The sequence below is a fragment of the Ovis aries genome, chromosome 4, assembly GCF_016772045.2.
Source record: "Ovis aries strain OAR_USU_Benz2616 breed Rambouillet chromosome 4, ARS-UI_Ramb_v3.0, whole genome shotgun sequence".
NCBI classification, from domain to species: domain Eukaryota; kingdom Metazoa; phylum Chordata; class Mammalia; order Artiodactyla; family Bovidae; genus Ovis; species Ovis aries.
Window position 1 is genome coordinate 76,892,894 of NC_056057.1, and position 11,658 is coordinate 76,904,551.

Genomic DNA, 11,658 nt, shown 5'->3' on the forward strand with positions numbered 1-11,658 from the left:
AAGTCTCTTCAGGGAAGAATTCCACACTTGTTCCTTCACTCCCAGAAGACATGGCCCATTAGAGATATGTGTTACTCTGAAAAGTTCCTTCTTCTCATGAAAAATCACATACACAGATGTGCCCAAACCTGGCATTGCAAGGATGACATTACAGTGTCATCCATTATCTAGTTTTAATTCAATGAAACCAAAGAGAACAAAGAGGTTATTTGCTTCCTCTGAGCATAAATTATGAAACTATGCTTTTTTCTATATATAGTTGACTCTTGAACAATATGGATTTGAACTGCTGGGGTCCACTTAAACACAGATTTTTTTTTCAGCAAATATATTGGAAAAACTTTTGGAGATTCATAACAATTGCAAAGAAATCTCGCAAACCATGTAGCCCAGAAATATCTAAAAATTTAAAGATAAAGCATGTCATGAATGTATAATATAGATGTAGATACTAGTCTATTCTTACACAGGCATAAAATGAGTGATGTTTAATATGAAATTAAATAAGTGTTAGTTTTCTTACTTTTTCTAACTTTGTTTCAAAGAATTGCAATCCCTTACTGGCTTCCTTCACTCCAGGCAGCTCTCATCATCATCTCCCTGTGAATACCTCCCCCTCCCCCCACCCACCTCTTTACACTCTCATTCTCGCTTTGGCAGCTTGACTCCCCCAGGTGAGATCTGACCAGGTACTCCAAGCTGGCCACCTTCTTTGGAAGATGTCAGACTGAGCAGTCTGACTGTTGAACTCTGTCCCTTCTCTCCACCACACCATCTGTCCGGTGTGCATTTTCCCTGCTGGGTAGGGGCATAGCAGATGCTAACCAAACATTGCCCCAGATGAGCTCTACCCAAGGAGGAGATGCTTTTTATAGGGACCTCTGACTTGCAAAAATTATCTGGAAGCCCTTCTAATTTGGCTTTGTTGAAGGTGACTGATGTATACATGCATTGTCCTTCGTAGAGGGATTGATTGCTGCCCTCCTGTGACATGGTGATTTGCCATAAGAAGCATGCATTTATTCTTCATCACTGTTTCTGCTACAAAGCTTCTAAAACACTTGGAATTTCCAAAATGGTGAGAGCATGAAGGTGTCTGAAAGTGAAAGTCACGTCCAACTCTTTGTGACCTCATGAACTATACAGTCCATGGAATTCTCTAGGCCAGAATACTGGAGTAGGTAGCCTTTCCCTTCTCCAGGGGATCTTCCCAACCCAGGGATCGAACCCAGGTCTTCCACATTGTAGGGGGATTCTTTACCAGCTGAGTCAGAAGGGGAGCCCAATGCTAACTGTGCCCAATGTGGGACTCGAACCCACGACCCTGGGATTAAGAGTCCCATGCTCTACCGACTGAGCTAGTTGGTCAAAAGTGTCTATTGTGTTAATTACGTGGCTTTTGGACTCCACCTGGGGATGAGGGCTGGTTGCCAGAGGTCCAAACCAGGTGATTAGAGGGTTGAATATTTTAGTCCAATCCCCTGACTTCCTAGGGAGTGGAGACTGCTGGTGATAAGTCAATCACCAATGACTGATGATTTAATAAATCATCTCTAAGTAATGAAGCCGCTATAAAACCTCAAAATAGTGGAGTACAGAGAACTTCCAGGTTGGTGAACACATGAAAATTTGGGAAGAGTGACATCGTGGAGGGGGCATAGAAACTCTGTCCTTTCCCCCTCACTTTGCCCTATGTATCTCTCCCATCTGACTGTGTATGAGTTGTAATAAATTGGTCATCTAGTATGAGATGCTTCTCGGATCTCTGTGAGCCAGTCTAGCAAATTAATGAAACCTAATGAAGGGTACTGGGAACCTTCCATCTAAACAAGCTTGTCAGAATCACAGGTGACAACTTGAACTTAAGACTGGAAATGGAAGGGAAGGGCAGTCTAGTCAGACTAAGCCCTTAACCTGTGGAATCTGAAGCTGGCTCCAGGTCCAGTGTCAGGCTGAGTTCATTGAATTATAGGACCTCCAGCTGGTTTCACAGAATTTCTTGGTATGGAGAAAACCCTACATGTCAGAATTGGTGTCAGAATCATTACCAGCCTAGGAAGCTGGCACCTCCCTGTCACTCATTTCCCTAAGATAGGACAGTGATGAGGGAGAGAACTGTGGAGCAGGGCTGAATGAGGCAGGAAAAGGAGTGTCTGTCCCTCTGCTAGTCCTGTATTTTTCAGATTGTTGGGAAAATAAACCATTTGGTTTCATCTCAGGCACCTTCATGCATCCCAAGCCTCCCACAGACAAAGGTGGTTCCTGACACAGCAGCTCAGAATCTAGCCTGGAAACACTGGCTGGACCATCCTTGTGTGGAATCTGAGTCCTTCCCTGAGAATGGCATTGGCACAGGGTGTTTCTTAAAAAAATACTTTGTGTGAAGGGCAGTTGATTCAGTGTTGAGCTTGTGCTAGCAACTGAGCTCCTCTCCATACAACAAGGTGGTCACACGATGTGCTCTACTTCCACACCCATCAAATACTCCTCACTGATGTCAACGTATAACCCCACGGCTCTTAATCTCCATGTGGCTGCTTCCATTCCACAGGATGCTGTGAATCTTGACAAAGGTGTCAGTTCAGTTCAGTTCAGTCACTCAGTCGTGTCCAACTCTTTGCAACCCCATGGACTGCAGCACGCCAAGCCTCCCTGTCCATCACCAACTCCTGGAGTTTACTCAAACTCATGTCCACTGAGACGGTGATGCCATGCAACTATCTCATCCTCTGTCGCCCCTTCTCCTTCGGCCTTCAATCTTTCCCAGCATCAGGGTCTTTTCAAATGAGTCAGTTCTTTGCATCAGGTAGCCAAAGTATTGGAGTTTCAACTTCAGCATCAGTCCTTCCAGTGAATATTCAGGACTGATTTTCTTTAGGATGAACGGGTTGGATCTCCTTGCAGTCCAAGGGATTCTCAAGAGTCTTCTCCAACACCACAGTTTAAAAGCATCAATTCTTCAGCATTCAGTTTTCTTTATGGTCCAACTCTCACATCCATACATGACTACTGGAAAAACCATAGCTTTGACTACATGGGCCTTTGTTGGCAAAATAATGTCTCTGCTTTGCAATATGCTGTCTAGCTTGGTTATAACTTTTCTTCCAAGGAGTAAGTGTGTTTTAATTTCATGGCTGCAGTCACCATCTGCAATGATTTTGGAGCCTCCCCCCAAATAAAGTCTTTCACTGTTTCCACTGTTTTCCCATCTATTTGCCATGAAGTGATGGAACCAGATGCCATGATCTTCATTTTCTGAATGTTGAGTTTTAAGCCAACTTTTCTACTCTCCTCTTTCACTTTCATCAAGAGGCTCTTTAGTTCTTCTTCACTTTCTGCCATAAGGGTGGTGTCATCTGCATATCTGAGGTTATTGATATTTCTCTCCGCAATCTTGATTCCAGCTTGTGCTTCATCTAGTTCAGCATTTCTCATGATATACTCTGCATATAAGTTAAATAAGCAGGGTGACAATATACAGCATTGATGTACTTCTTTCCCGATTTGCAACCAGTCTGCTGTTCCATGTCCAGTTCTAACTGTTGCTTCTTGACCTGCAGACAGATTTCTCAGGAGGCAGGTCAAGTGGTCTGGTATTCCCATCTCTTTCAGAATTTTCCACAGTCTGTGGTGACCCATACAGTCAGGGGCTTTGGCATCGTCAATAAAGCAGGAGATGTTTTTCTGGAACTCTTGCTTTTTCAATGATCCAAAGGATGTTGACATTTGATCTCTGATTCCTCTGCCTTTTCTAAATCCAGCTTGAACATCTGGTTCACATACTGTTTAAACCAGGCTTCGAGAATTTTGAGCATTACTTTGCTAGCATTTGAGATGAGTGCAATTGTACAGCAGTTTGAACATTCTTTGGCATTGCCTTTTTTTGGGATTGGAATGAAAATTGACGTTTTCCAGTCCTGTGGCCATTGCTGAGTTTTCCAAATTTGCTGGCATATTGAGTGCAGCACTTTCACAGCATCATCTTCATTGCAGCACTGTTTATAATAGCCAGGACATGGAAGCAACCTAGATGTCCATCAGCAGATGAATGGATAAGACAGCTGTGGTACATATACACAATGAAGTATTACTCAGCCATTAAAAAGAATACATTTAAATCAGTTCTAATGAGGTGGATGAAACTGGAGCCGATTATAGAGTGAAGTAAGCCAGAAAGAAAAACACCAATACAGTATACTAACGCATGTATGTGGAATTTAGAAAGATGGTAATGATAACCCTGTATGCAAGATAGCAAAAGAGACACAGATGTCTAGAACAGTCTTTTGGACTCTGTGGAAGAGGGAGGGGGTGGGATGATTTGGGAGAATGGCACTGAAACATATATAGTATCATATATGAAAAGAATCGCCAGTCCAGTTTCAATGCATGATACTGGATGCTTGGGGCTGGTGCACTGAGACGACCCAGAGGGATGGTACGGGGAGAGAGATGGGAGAGGAGTTCAGGATGGGAAACACGTGTATACCTGTGGTGGATTCATGTTGATGTATGGCAAAACCAATACAATATTGTAAAGTAATTAGCCTCCAATTAAAATAAATAAATTTATATATAAAAAAAGAAAACTAAAAAAAAAAAAAGAAATAACTCAACTGGAATTCTATCGCCTCCACTAGCTTTGTTTGTAATGATGTTTCCTAAGGCCCACTTCACTTTGCATTCCAGGATGTCTGGCTTTAGGTGAGTGATCACACCATCATGATTATCTGGGTCCTGAAGATCTTTTTTGTATAGTTCTTCCATGTATTCTTTCCACCTCTTCTTAATATCTTCTCCTTCTGTTAGGTCCAAGACAAAGTTGTAGTCCTTATTTTTACTTCAACTTTCACCTGAATACGTCTTTTCTGAGGCAGAATGTGAAAACATGTCCACACCACTCACTAAACTGGTGCTGCTCACAATCCTGCAGCAGCTCTGAAGACTGTCAAGGCAATAGCAATTTTGAACAGTTTTTTTGTTTGGTCATATTTCTCCTGATTCTAACTAAACAGACATTATTACTTGGCTGCACATTTACTAAATCCAGGAAAAGTAAATCTCAAATTATGAGGTGCCAAGTATAAAGTTCACTTCATTGGGTCAATGACTCCTACAAACATTCTTGATGAATTATCATGGACCAAAGATGCACAGTTCAGTACATTTTCACTGACGTAAGGGCAATGAATAGACATCTACTATATAGAAGTTGTTGCAAACTGAAACTAATATTCTACTATGGTTAATTAACCACTTAATGAAGCTTGTTAATGAGTTGACTGGCACTCAACACATTGCAGCCAAGATACAGAATTTCTACTGTGCAAATTCACATGGGCAGAGTCAAATTTCCTATGCTTTTTAGAATAGATGCTCTATAATCAAGGCATCTTCTCCATGTCTTGTTACTTTCAGTTGCTCTTTATTTTTAATATTGAGAATACAAAATGCATACAATTTAACTTTCCCATAATTAACTTTGTGGAGAGATGTTTGGTTAATCCTCCAGTGTGTGGTGATGCACAATTATAACAATGGAAATTTGTACAATGATTGTTTTCTAAAAATATTTTAAGACATAGATGCATGTTAGTTTAAACATGAATTATCTCTGGGCATTAGGGAAAATTTACACAGAATTCCCTTACCCATTACATTTTGCAAGTTTTCTTCATTAATATTTTTTCATATGAAGCCTGAAAAGATATGCTGATGACACAACTTGTATAAGTTATTATGATAACCTATTAAAATATACTTTAATACTCTAATCTTAATGTTATTCTTAATTTTATACAAGCTTTATAATATAAATATACATGAAATATATAAGTAGTTAAAAGGGCCAGAGAAGTGAAAACACACAGAAAACCATGAAACTCTAAGATGAGAAATGGCATTGAAAATTGAAACTGGCTTCACCACTGGGGCTAAAATGACTTGACTTGGAAACATCGATGATTGGTGGGGCCAGGGAGGGCCAGCATGGTGCTGCCTGCAGGGTCTTCATGCCACTCAGTGTGACCTGTGGCAGTCTGAATAACAGGTATGCAACGGAAGAAGCACACAGAACTTGACCAGAGCAGCAGTAACCAGTAGAGAGTGGGTATTGTCTGCAGGAAGGAGGAAGTCAGCCAGGAAGTCACTGCCAAGGTCTAATCTTGGGGTCAGAAACCAGCTGTGGCTGGAGGAGGTCCTTTTCGAACCAACAGGTTGTTAAGATCCACTTCACTGCCCTTCTCCTGCCTTGTGGGACCCCCTGGCAACACTTTGCTGGCCCAGACATGTCAGGGATGAGTCAGAAAGAGGGTTAATTACTGGAGGTGAAAAGGAAAAACCTAAGAGTGAGTTCATCCATTAATACAAGGAGGGTTAATCATTTTTTAAAATAGTAGATTCTGTTGAGAGAAGGACAAAGGGAGTCCAACACACACAGAGTTCAGACTATCTGCCGAGGGCATTTGGGTACATTTTGTGGTAACTGTTGAGGATAGAGCTCTTTCACACTTACTTAACTGATTACCCCTTGGGTTCATGGTCATCTTGTTCATTTAGCAGAGAAGACAGACCGGAAAGGGTAAGGTGAATTGCCTCAAGTCACACAGCTACAAGATGAGAGTGGAAGGAGAGCCTAGTGTGTGAGAGATGGCAGTCCTTGGGATGAGGAATAAGACACAAAGACTGCTATGACAGAAAAAGTAGTTGTTTCATTACTCATGAGTCCAGGGAAAATACAAATAGTTGTGTGCTTTCCACCTTGGGCATTTGCTAACTGCCAAGAATTCATCAAAGCTTTGAGGTTGTGTAGAATATTGTGGTCATTTGTTTTAATTTCTTAGATATATGGACTTAACATATTACATACACATTGATCGTGGGATGACTTCTCACATTCTAGCAGTTCTGAAAATGTCCATGTAAACATATTGGGTTTTAGTGTTTTTTTTTTTTTTTCATTTTATAAAAATTACATATGACTTTCCATGAAATGTAGAGCATCCTGATGAGATATCATTTTGTGATATGATTCAGTTAGCTTCTGAGGAGCTTGGTCTGGGTCGGTTGCTCTTTTAGCAGACTCTTGGCTCTGCACGTTCTCTTTGTTGGGGAGTCTGCCATGGCCTGCTCCCCTAGCATGGCAGGGTTTGATGTTGCTTACCAAACTCTCCTGAGATGAACACGGAGTGCTGGTCACCCCACAGAACCATCAGACCATACAGTAGCACATACTTGCCCACTGTAGAGCTCAAAGAATGCTTATTTGAAAATCTTGACTCTTTGATTCTTTCTTTCTTCTACCTCTGTGGCAAACCATAAGAGCTGTCCCTTTGGAGAGGGAGAGGGTGTGCACTGCTGAGAATTTCTTGATCTCTGAGCTGCTGCTGCTAAGTCACTTCAGTCGTGTCCGACTCCGTGCGACCCCACAGATGGCAGCCCACTAGGCTCCTCTGTCTCTGGGATTCTCCAGGAAAGAATACTGGAGTGGGTTGCCATTTCCCTCTCCAATCCATGAAAGTGAAAAGAGAAAGTGAATTCGCTCAGTTGTGCCCGACTCTTAGCGACCCCATGGACTGCAGCCTACCAGGCTCCTCCATCCATGGGATTTTCCAGGCAAGAGTACTGGAGTGGGATGCCATTGATCTCTGAGCAGGCCCCATCATTTGCCACTCCTCAGCTGTCTCTTCTGGAAAAGTTAGAGTGGGGGCCCCTGAATTCTTGCAAGTGTACCTGGGGTGTGTGTGTGTGTGTTCTGGGGGTCTGGGAAGGGCTCTCCTCTGAAAGGGGCTCCCTTTGCATGTTGCTGGATGGGCATCCCATAAGGAAATCTGTGATTTCTGTGCTAAGTCACTTCAGTTGTGTCTGACTCTTTGTGGTCCTATGGACTGTAGTCCCCCAGGCTCCTTTGTCTGTGAGATTCTACAGGCAAGAGTAAGGGAATGGGTTATCATTTCTTACTCCAGGGGACCTTCCCAACCCAGGGATCAAACCCATGTCTCTTACGTCCCCTGCATTGGTAGGTGGTTTCTTCACCACTAGCACCACCCGGGAAGTCAGTATTTTTATTTTTAAATTATGTGAGGACTGAAAGATTCAAAGGAGCTTGCCACAAAGGAATCCTCCTAGTCAAAGAATCAATAAACTGGGTGTTTCAGAAAACAAAACCTATTCAAGTGTGTTAGTGAAAGTGAAAGTGAAGTTGCTCAGTTGTGTCCAACTCTTTGTAACCCCATGGACTGTAGCCTACCAGGCTCCTCTGTCCATGGGATTCTCCAGGCAAGAGGACTGGAGTGGGTTGCCATTTCCTAGGAGCAGGAATTGCAGGGGGAAAAAAAAACCAGAGTCCTTGTCCCAAGGGAGCTGTGAGGTAGGTACCTGGGCCCTATCCCCACCCCCAGCCCAAAAATTGCACCAGAGTACATCTCAACTAGTCTTTTCCTTCCTGAAAGTTTGTCAATACTTAGAAGGCCATTTCCAATGAAAGACTTGAATCCCATTTAGGAGTTTTAAAAAGCACATTCTCCCCTTCAATGGCACTGATATAGCTTTCTGGAAATCCTGTCAGGTTACTGGTCAGTTGTTTAATTGCTCTGTCTTAGATTTCTCTTTTAAACAACTACCAACTATTGATTTTGCTCCTAAGGACAAGGCCATTGTGGCTAAGCTGCTGCTGCTGCTGCTGCTAAGTCGCTTCAGTCGTGTCCGACTCTGTGCAACCCCATAGACGGCAGCCCACCAGGCTCCCCTGGGATTCTCCAGGCAAGAACACTGGAGTGGGTTGCCATTTCCTTCTCCAACGCATGAAAGTGAAAAGGGAAAGTGAAGTCGCTCAGTCGTGTCTGACTCTTAGCGACACCATGGACTGCAGGCCACCAGGCTCCTCCGTCCATGGGACTTTCCAGGCAAGAGCACTGGAGTGGGGTGCCTTCTCCGTTGTGGCTAAGCTAAGTTGTCTTTATTTTGTCTCTGACCAGGAAGGTGGGGCATCTCTTGTGTGGAAGGAGGAGAGAAAAAACACCAGAGAAGTCAGGAGAGCTGGAGCCTCCTCTAACTGACCTCTGGCATACCCCCATGAAGCAATTACAAAGACTGCCCCAGGGCCAAGGGAAAGCATGGAAAGAAGAATTTCACACACACATTTAAAACTACCTCTGGCCATGAGTCACTACATTCCTCCCACATGAAGTTACATTCACCCTTGTGAGTCTTCTAGGAAGTTCCAATATTGCCTGTGTCAGATCAGGTTTCTTGGGTGAAGTTTATCTGTTCCTCTCTTGCCTAATTACAACTGTGGAGCAGGTTCTTCTGCTGAAAAGTGGAGAATTGGAGGCCACAGGTGCATTGGTCCATGTGGGCCCAGACCCATTGAATAGGGCCCAGGTATGTTCCCCCAGCAATTCTTTATGGCTCCTGGTATAACAGAGGACACAACTTACTCCATATTGGATTTATTCCTATAGCTCTAACTCTTGTGCTCTGTTGCCTGTGCTAAGTCATCTTGGCTCTGAACATTTTATAAAAGAATGTTGCCCATATCCTGAGGTATATAGGAAAGCCCATTCTCAAGGCTCTGGCCTTTAAAGGTATAACCTTTTCCCATTTGTATAGAGATAAAAGGCTGCAGAACAGAGAAGTTTGTCTTGTTGGAGGTTTGCAGGAACATATTGACCTGACCTAGGCAGACGAGCTGGAAGAATGAAGGATTCCAGCACCATGAATTTTACAACCAGCCACACTCCCTCTCCTTTTAATTTAAAAGAAGCCTGACAATGACGACCCTGTATGCAAGACAGCAAAAAGACACAGATGTGTATAACAGACTTTTGGACTCAGAGGGAGAGGGAGAGGGTGGGATGATTTGGGAGAATGGCATTGTAACATGTATACCATCATGTAAGAATCGAATCGCCAGTCTATGTCCGACGCAGGATACAGCATGCTTTGGGCTGGTGCACGGTGATGACCCAGAGAGATGTTATGGGGAGGGAGGTGAGAGGAGGGTTCATGTTTGGGAACGCAGGTACACCCTTGGTGGCTTCATGTCAATGTATGGCAAAACCAATACAGTATTGTAAAGTAAAATAAAGTAAAAATAAAAATAAAAAAAAGCACCTTAAAAAAAATAAAAAAAATAAAAATAAAAGAAGCCTGAATTCTAATTCAGGGAATATGTTTCTTTGGGACACTAGTCCTCCATCTTCTTGGTCTCCTGGCTTTCCAAAATAGAGTTGCTATTCCTTGTACTACTTGTTTCTCAATTTATGGGACTGACTGTTTTGCCATGAACAATATGAACTTGGATTCAGTAACACTGGCTCCAGCCTTTGGGTTATAGAGTAATCCTTTTGTCATAAGAAACGAGTAGTTTCTGGAGCTGAGTAGTTTTCTCAGCCTGATTCATGCTGTAAAACAAATGATCACAAATTAATGGCTTTGACACCATCAGTTGATAATCTCACAGTTTCCTGCTTATCTCACCTCCTGGAGGCCACCTGAAGATCCTTGTCCAGGTGGCCTCAACAGGCAATTCACAGCATAGGAGTTGACTTTCTTCCAGGCCAGCCTGAACCCATCTCAGGGATGGCCCTCTCTTCTCCCATTTTTAAAGGGCTCATGGGATTTAGGCCCACTTAAGGAACTGACTGATCCTAAGGTCAGCAGATGTGAGACCTTATTCACATCTGCTAATCCACTCACAGCTGTCTCTTGAATAGTGTTTGATTAAGATAGCCGGAGGAAGGTGTGTGTCCACCTGGATCCTAGAGTTTTAGGAGCTTTTAGAATTCTGCCCCTTGCCACATGACCCCTGGTAGCCGGGGGGTCCAAGAGCTGTATTTTGCTGATCCCAGTTTAGTCCAGGTTGGTAGTGTTTTCATCGAACAATTCTCTTAAAACCCCTGTACCTTTCCTATGAGATTGGGGTGCATTACCTAAGCAAATGTCAGACCTACAACTCTTTCTTTTCTCTCTTTCTCTCTTATGTACTTTTTGCACATCGTAGCCTCAGGGTAGCCAGATTAATATGTTTGTGGTTAAAGGCTCCCAGATTAAGTTCCCAGAACTATAGCTCTTAAATTTTCTTACACAGTTATAATTCTTAACATCTTCATTGCAAATAACATTTTATTTATTTACTTATTTTATTTTATTGTTCACTTCAATTGTTTTTCTAAATTAACCTTATACCAAATTTATTTGACTATTTGGACAAATTTGGAAAACTCAGCAGTGGCCACAGGACTGGAAAAGGTCAGTTTTCATTCCAATTCCAAAGAAAGGCAATGCCAAAGAATGTTCAAACTGCTGCACAATTGCACTCATCTCACACGCTAGTAAAGTAATGCTCAAAATTCTCCAAGCCAGGCTTCAGCAATATGTGAACCGTGAACTTCCTGATGTTCAAGCTGGTTTTAGAGAAGGTAGAGGAACCAGAGATCAAATTGCCAACATATGCTGGATCATGGAAAAAGCAAGAGAGTTCCAGAAAAACATCTATTTCTGCTTTATTGACTAAGCCAAAGCCTTTGACTGTGTGGATCACAATACACTGTGGAAAATTCTGAGAGAGATGGCAATACCAGACCACCTGACCTGCCCCTTGAGAAATCTGTATGCAGGCCAGGAAGCAACAGTTAGAACTGGACATGGAACAACAGA

General features: G+C 42.7%; 1 non-coding gene across 1 annotated transcript; it reads right to left on the minus strand.

The window, feature by feature from the left end:
• Positions 1 to 1,295: 1,295 nt before the first annotated feature.
• On the minus strand, positions 1,296 to 1,368 carry TRNAK-CUU (transfer RNA lysine (anticodon CUU)). The gene has a single exon. It is a non-coding gene; the product is annotated as a tRNA-Lys (tRNA).
• Positions 1,369 to 11,658: the final 10,290 nt, after the last annotated feature.